Raw genomic sequence first — 6,461 nt, forward strand, 5'->3', positions numbered from 1 at the left:
TTTTTTTTTTTTTTTTTTTTGCTTTTTGGAGGGGGGAAGATAGGGCAATTGGCGTTAAGTGACTTGCCCAAGGCCTCACAGTTAGTAAATGTTAAGTGTCTGTGGTTGGATTTAAACTCAAGTCCTCCCAATTGCAGGGCCAGTGCTCTATTCACTATACCACCTAGTGCCCCTCTTAAGCTCTTTAATTCTTTCTTTATAAATATCCTTTGAAGATGGAAAAAGCTAATCTGGTAATACTCTTAGAAGGTTTAAATGAATATAACACTTATCTTCGGATACATTTCATGTGCTTTAGCTCTTTCTGGTTATTTGGCTGGGTTTGTGGAGAGGCAGTGTGAATCTGACCATGACCAAATCACTTAAGCTCTCTGAACCTCAGTTATTCATCTGTAAAATGGACAGATTGCCTGTCAGAATTGTGAGGGTTACATCACGAGATTCTGTTTTTAATTTAAAGCATGTCAGCTATTGTTACTGGTTATATGACAACAGGGAGTCCCTTAAATTTTGTCAGCTTCAGTTTCTTCATCCTTAAAAAGAAAGTATAACACATACTACCCACTGGATTACTGCGAGGAGAGAGCTATGTAAACCTTAAAATACTACATAATGAGGAATTGTTCAAAAAAGAGCATTGTGCCTGAGCATACGCTCTTGAGCTTGCAGGGTAACCAAGGTGAACAGAGCACAGCCCCTTGTCCTTGTTGTAGCAAACTTCCACAAAACACTTACAGTGGTGTGCAAATGACTAAACTATGTGTGTCTGCTCTTCTCCCTCTTTATGATTTCTCTGGGTGACCTCACCAGCTTCCATGCATTTAATGACCATCTCTATGCTAATGATCATCAAATCTACTTTTCTTGCCTCAGTCTCTCTGCTAACTTCCAATCTTGCTTCTCCAGCTGCCTATCAGACGTTGAGAACTGGATGTCGGGTAGAGGTCAGTATGTCCAAAATGAACTATGCATCTTTCCTCCTAAACCCTGCCCTGTTCCTACCTTCCCTACTGCTGTGGAGGGCAACACCATCCTCCCAGTCCTGCAGGCTCACAACCTAGGAGTCAGGCCTGAATTCCCACTATTTCCCACCCCCTTCACCCTCCCTTATCCAAGCCTTTGCCAAGACCTGTCGATTTTACCTTGCAGTGTCTCTTGAATAGGCCCTCCCCTCTTCTCCTCTGATACTGCCACCATTCTGGCAGGCCCTCATCATCTCACACTAGCCTGCTGATGGGTCTGCCTGCCTCAAATCTCTCCCCACTCCAACCCATCTTCCATTCAGCCACTAAAAAGTGATTTTCCTAAAACGCAGGTCCAATCATGCCTCCTCAATCTTCAACAAACTTCCTATTGCCTTCAGGATCAAATACAAAGTTCTGTTTAGCATTCAAAGTCCTTCATGACCACTATAGCCCCCACTTAGTCTTCTTATATTTTACTCCCCAAACTTTATTCTTCGATCCAGTGGTTCTGGTCTCCTGGCTCTTCCACAAACATCCATCTATTGGCTCTGGGAATCTTCTCTGGCTTTCTCTCATGCCTGAAATACTTTATCTCCCCTGCTCTGACTATTGACCTCCCTAACTTTCTTTAAGTCCCAATGGCAGAATTATTTGGCTAGGACAACATACCTCTTTCCAACTTGACATTGATCAACACTCTGGGTTCAATCATTCTGAATAACCTGAGCCATATTCTCATGCAGGTAACATTTATCCTTCTTCTCCAAAAGCACAACATGAAGGACTTCATCATAGGCTTCACCAGAATCTACCCTATCTTCATTAGCCACAATAATATTTCTTCTTTTTTTTTTGCCTTTTGGAGGGCAATTGGGGTTAAGTGACTTGCCCAAGGTCACACAGCTAGTTTTTGTGTTGTGTCTGAGGCCAGATTTGAACTCAGGTCACAATAATATTTCATACAATTAAGAGGTAATTATGTCACTCTTCTCAGAACCCTTCACGAATTCCTTATTACTTACTGAATAAAGTCAATGCCTTACCTTGGTCTTCAAAGACTTTCATGACATGACTCTACCTTTCCTCTTTTGTCTCACTCTACCCCCCATCATATACTTTATACTCCAGACATCCTGAATTACCTGCTGTACACATGATGTATGCCTTCCCATGTCTGCCTTTGCTCCTGGCATTTCTAGAATGCCACCCCTCCTTCCATCTCTACTTGCTAAAATCCTGCTCATTCAAGATCCAGCTAACTTGCCATGTGATCTTCCTCCATGAAACCTTTCCTGATCCTGGGCCATCCCCAGTTGTCCTGATCTATATTTGGCCACTGGACCCAGATGGCTGTAGAAGAGAAAGTGAGGCTGGCTGACTTTGCACAGCCCTCATTCACTCAAAACCAATTCAATTGTAAGTCATGTCATCATCTTCCTGATGCCATGGTGCTCTTCAAGAAAGAAGGACAAACCACACAACCTGATTCTTCCACTCTGTAATTCTGGTTTCTAGCTCAGACCTCTCATAGCACTTTGATTCTGTCTTCCTTAAGTGAAGCATTACGTTTGGTTTTATACAATAGTTATTTGAGTTTAGTCATATTTCCTTTTACTCCAGCATTGTAAAATCCACCATCATTATCACAGACATGTATGTAACATATCAGGTGCTGTTAGTTATATTCTCTCTTAAGGGTAGAGACCCTGTTTTATTTATATTTATTTCAATCTCCCTCTCTTCCCCCTCTCTACTCCCAGATGACATAGGGATATTATACACAGTAGGTGTCTTAAAAATATTTGTTGAGTTTCTTGATCTGAATCGAACTCAAGAACCACCATTATTTAGCTTCCTATTTCCTATCTTCCACTGTTGCCCTACACTCTTCTCTGGTAAACCGACTTCCTTACTGTTCCCCAGATGTGCCATTTTATTCCCTTCTTTGCCTTTGCTCACACAATTTCCCCTGGCCTGGAATGCCCTTCCTTGTGTTATCTGCTTATTTCAATCTTATCTATCTTTGAAAGCCAGGCTCATGTTCCCTCTCCCTTATGAACCTTTCCCCAACTGCTACAGCCCACAACAATCACTCTTGCATCTGAACTCCACTAAGCATATCCTATAATGTCACTTAGGGAGAGGGGAAGCAGACTAACAATAGAAAACATTTCACAGGTACCCCCTTTTTATGTAGAATTGTAGTTATCTTTTTATGTCTGTGATGGTGGTAAATAGAAACCACCACCCCACCACCAGCCAGATCCCATAGTTTTGACTAGAGCTTACTCCACAGAGGGTTGAGTCTGTACCTTGACCACTTCTGGGGAAACGTGTGCTCATCCAGACCAAGCTGGGGGTTTGCTGCCCTCCTTTTACATGTTCATACCCTGAATGTCCAGCAGACGGGTAAGCTCCCTGAGGGCAGAGAGTACCTCTTGGTATTCCCAGCACCTCCCACTATGCCTCATGAACTCCAACAGTAGAGCTATCTTGATGACGCCAATAATATATCAACACGATTTGTCAGCAAATTGAGAAAGTTGAAAAAAAATCACTGAACTGCAGTGAAAATCCATCCAGAGGTAGCATGAATTATGGAAGAAATTAGTTAGATGGTGCTAGTACAACATCTATTCTGGTTGCCCTAGAATATCCTGTGGGGGCAGAGGATCTTGTGAAATAGGAATCCCCCACTGGGCATAAATGATTAAATAAACATTCAGATCCCACTTCTTCCCTCTCATCCTGTGGCTACCTCCACATGCTCTGCTTCACTGGGTAGAAGAATATCAATGATACATAATCCATTCTCCTGGATAATAATAATAATAATAATAAATATACACATTTCTCAAGAGCTTTAAGAATTATAGAGAGCTTTACTCACAACCTATGAAATTGGGGGGAAAATTTTATTACCCTGTTATCTGCTTTTTACAGAGTTGGAAATTGAGGGCCAGAAATAGCATGCCTGGAATGCTCTCTTTCCTCACTCCCAAAGCTCAGAACCAGGGACTCCCCTTTAAAGCTCAGTACCAATGTCACCTCCTGCAAGAGGCCTTTCAGAACTCTCTCAGTATGTAGTTTATATTTATTTTGTGTTTACTTATCTGTGTGCATGTGGTATCCCCTAAATAGAATGTAAATGCATTGAGACCAGGGACTGTCTCATTTTTATTTTTGAATCCCCAATGCCTAGCATAGTGTCAGACACTTAATACAACACATTAAGTGTGCTTAAGATGCTTAATGTTTTGTGAGTTGAGTTTGAAACTTACCCAAAGTTAAATACTAAATGCTGAAACCAGTACTTGAACTTGAATTGTCTGATACTACTAACCCACATTGCCTATTAAACACAAAAATGCCAGCTCTCAATCCAAAGTCAACAGTGTCTGAGTCAGATCTGTTAAGGTCCATAGAAATGCAATGCATCTGACTGCACATGTATAACTTAAATCAAATTGCCTGCCTTCTAAATGAGGGGGGAGGAGAGGGAGGGAAAGAAAGAATTTGGAATTTTAAATTTTAAAAAACAAATGTTAGAAATAGCTTTTATATGTAATTGGAAAATATTTAATAAAAAGAGGAAATTTAATGTATTATAGAATTTATTTGGAGTTGGAAGGGACCATAGAGTCTTTTAGACCCTACCCTCATTTACTGGATGAGAAAAATTAGGCCCAAAGAGATTAAATGACTCATTGTGACTTACAAATATTATCTCATTTGATCTTCACCATAAACCCTTTGAGGTCGGTGCTGTTATTATCCCCAGTTTATAGTTGAGAAAACTGAGGCAAACAGATGTTGAGGACACTCAGTGTCTGAGGCTACTCAGGGAGTTAGCACCATGCAAAACAACTATGTTGTTATTGAGCACTAATATGCAGGTAGCCTCAAGATTGGTGGTATGGGGGGTATAGTTATTTATAATGTGTGTTAGTTGGGGAGACAAGTATGGCCAGGCAAAAAGTTCAGTAACAATTCAAAAGTTAGAGAACAAAAAATTAGGTGAATAACACTACAGATGTCCCAGGAAAATACAGAAATGCCATACGAAGAAACAAAAGTAATTGTGATAAGCTCATGAAAGGTAGTGATCATTCACTGTAGTCTGGTGTGGCCCAAGAGAGACTTCATGGAGGAAATGAGTCTTGTGGTGAGCCTTGAAGGATGGGTTGGATTCATAATGTTGGAGAAGAAGGTGGAGAAGGCACTGTACAAGGGAAAATGTAGGAGCCCAAGTACAGATACATAGATGAATGTGGTATATTTAGGAAACAGTGAGTAGATAAATCTAGTTGTAATCATAAATGATATTTATATAGATTTAAAAATATGCAAAATGCTTTGAGTATATATAATTTTTTTCATTTGAGACTCAGCAACCCTGTGAGGTGGGTGCTATTGGCCTTACTCTCCTCATTTTATCAATTTAGAAACTAGGGTTCTGAAAGTTCCAGTGACTTATGTAAGGCCACACAGCTTTTCATTTTAAGAGGTAGGATTTGAATCCAAGACTTCTTGATTCCAAGTCCAGCTCATTTTCCATTTTGCTACAGTATTGATCTGTGACTTGTATTGGGAAAAAGTGTGAGATAAATTTAAAAAGTCAGGCTAGGACAGGATTGTGACTTTGATATTACAAAATAATCTGGATTTATCTTAGGCACTAGAAGGGCAATACTTTGTACCTCACTGACCCTTTATAAATGTTTATTAAACTGAAATGGCTATTGAATTGATCTGAATATTTTTGAACAAGGGAATATGAATGGGGGAATTGGGGTGAGGGGAGGGCTTAAAGGTGTTCCCTACCATTTATCAGAAAATGTTTTATAAATAGGTGGATTCATGGTAAACCAAAAACTACAACAGAAAGAAAGCTCATGCATAAAACTTACATATCTGACATCAGACATTTTGAGGTGCCATGGGCTGAAACTTTGATTCAAAAAAAGAACATGTCTTCCAATCAGACCCCTGATTACATTCCACTGAATCATCTTATACCAGGACTGTGAGGTGTCTGACTTCAGACTCTCTTTTCATCCCACCACAGTAAGTGCCAGTCATCCACGAATAAAACAATAGTTCAAGGGGCTTCTGGTCCTTCCTTAAATATAGGAGGCAATGGGATTCCTCCAAGTACAATAATGTCCCTAACACCCTGCCTTGATTCTTGATCTCCACTTTGAGGTACTCAAATAGTCAGAAACCTAGCTTGAATTTAATATTATAACAATTTTCTGTTTTTAAAGACCTTGAACCTGGGTCTTTGAGGAAATACTGTTGTCTGCCCACTTATACAAGGAGGCATGAACAATTCTTTAGTCTTTGCCCTGTCTATGGGCCTATGACATTGTTGGAGAGGGAAGGTCCCATTAGCCTTAGGAATTTAAGGACAAAGGATAAACTCTTTTGGCCTTTTAACAGAAACAGAATATTCTCTCTCTCTCTCTCTCTCTCTCTCTCTCTCTCCCTCCCTCT

At 40.2% G+C, this 6,461-nt stretch overlaps 1 long non-coding RNA gene across 1 annotated transcript in view; it reads left to right on the forward strand.

Annotated features, from left to right (window-relative positions):
- The window catches only part of LOC138143328 (uncharacterized), a 12,280-nt gene that overhangs the window by 3,573 nt on the left and 2,246 nt on the right, over positions 1-6,461 (forward strand). The window contains exons 2-3 of the long non-coding RNA XR_011163678.1: positions 907-944; positions 3,909-4,044. This is a non-coding gene — a long non-coding RNA (uncharacterized lncRNA). The remainder of the gene's footprint in view (positions 1-906; positions 945-3,908; positions 4,045-6,461) is intronic.

Source organism: Petaurus breviceps, unplaced genomic scaffold (genome assembly GCF_028583685.1).
Source record: "Petaurus breviceps papuanus isolate PSGF00001 unplaced genomic scaffold, PetGlider_PUasm1.0 138, whole genome shotgun sequence".
Taxonomy (NCBI): Eukaryota; Metazoa; Chordata; class Mammalia; order Diprotodontia; family Petauridae; genus Petaurus; species Petaurus breviceps.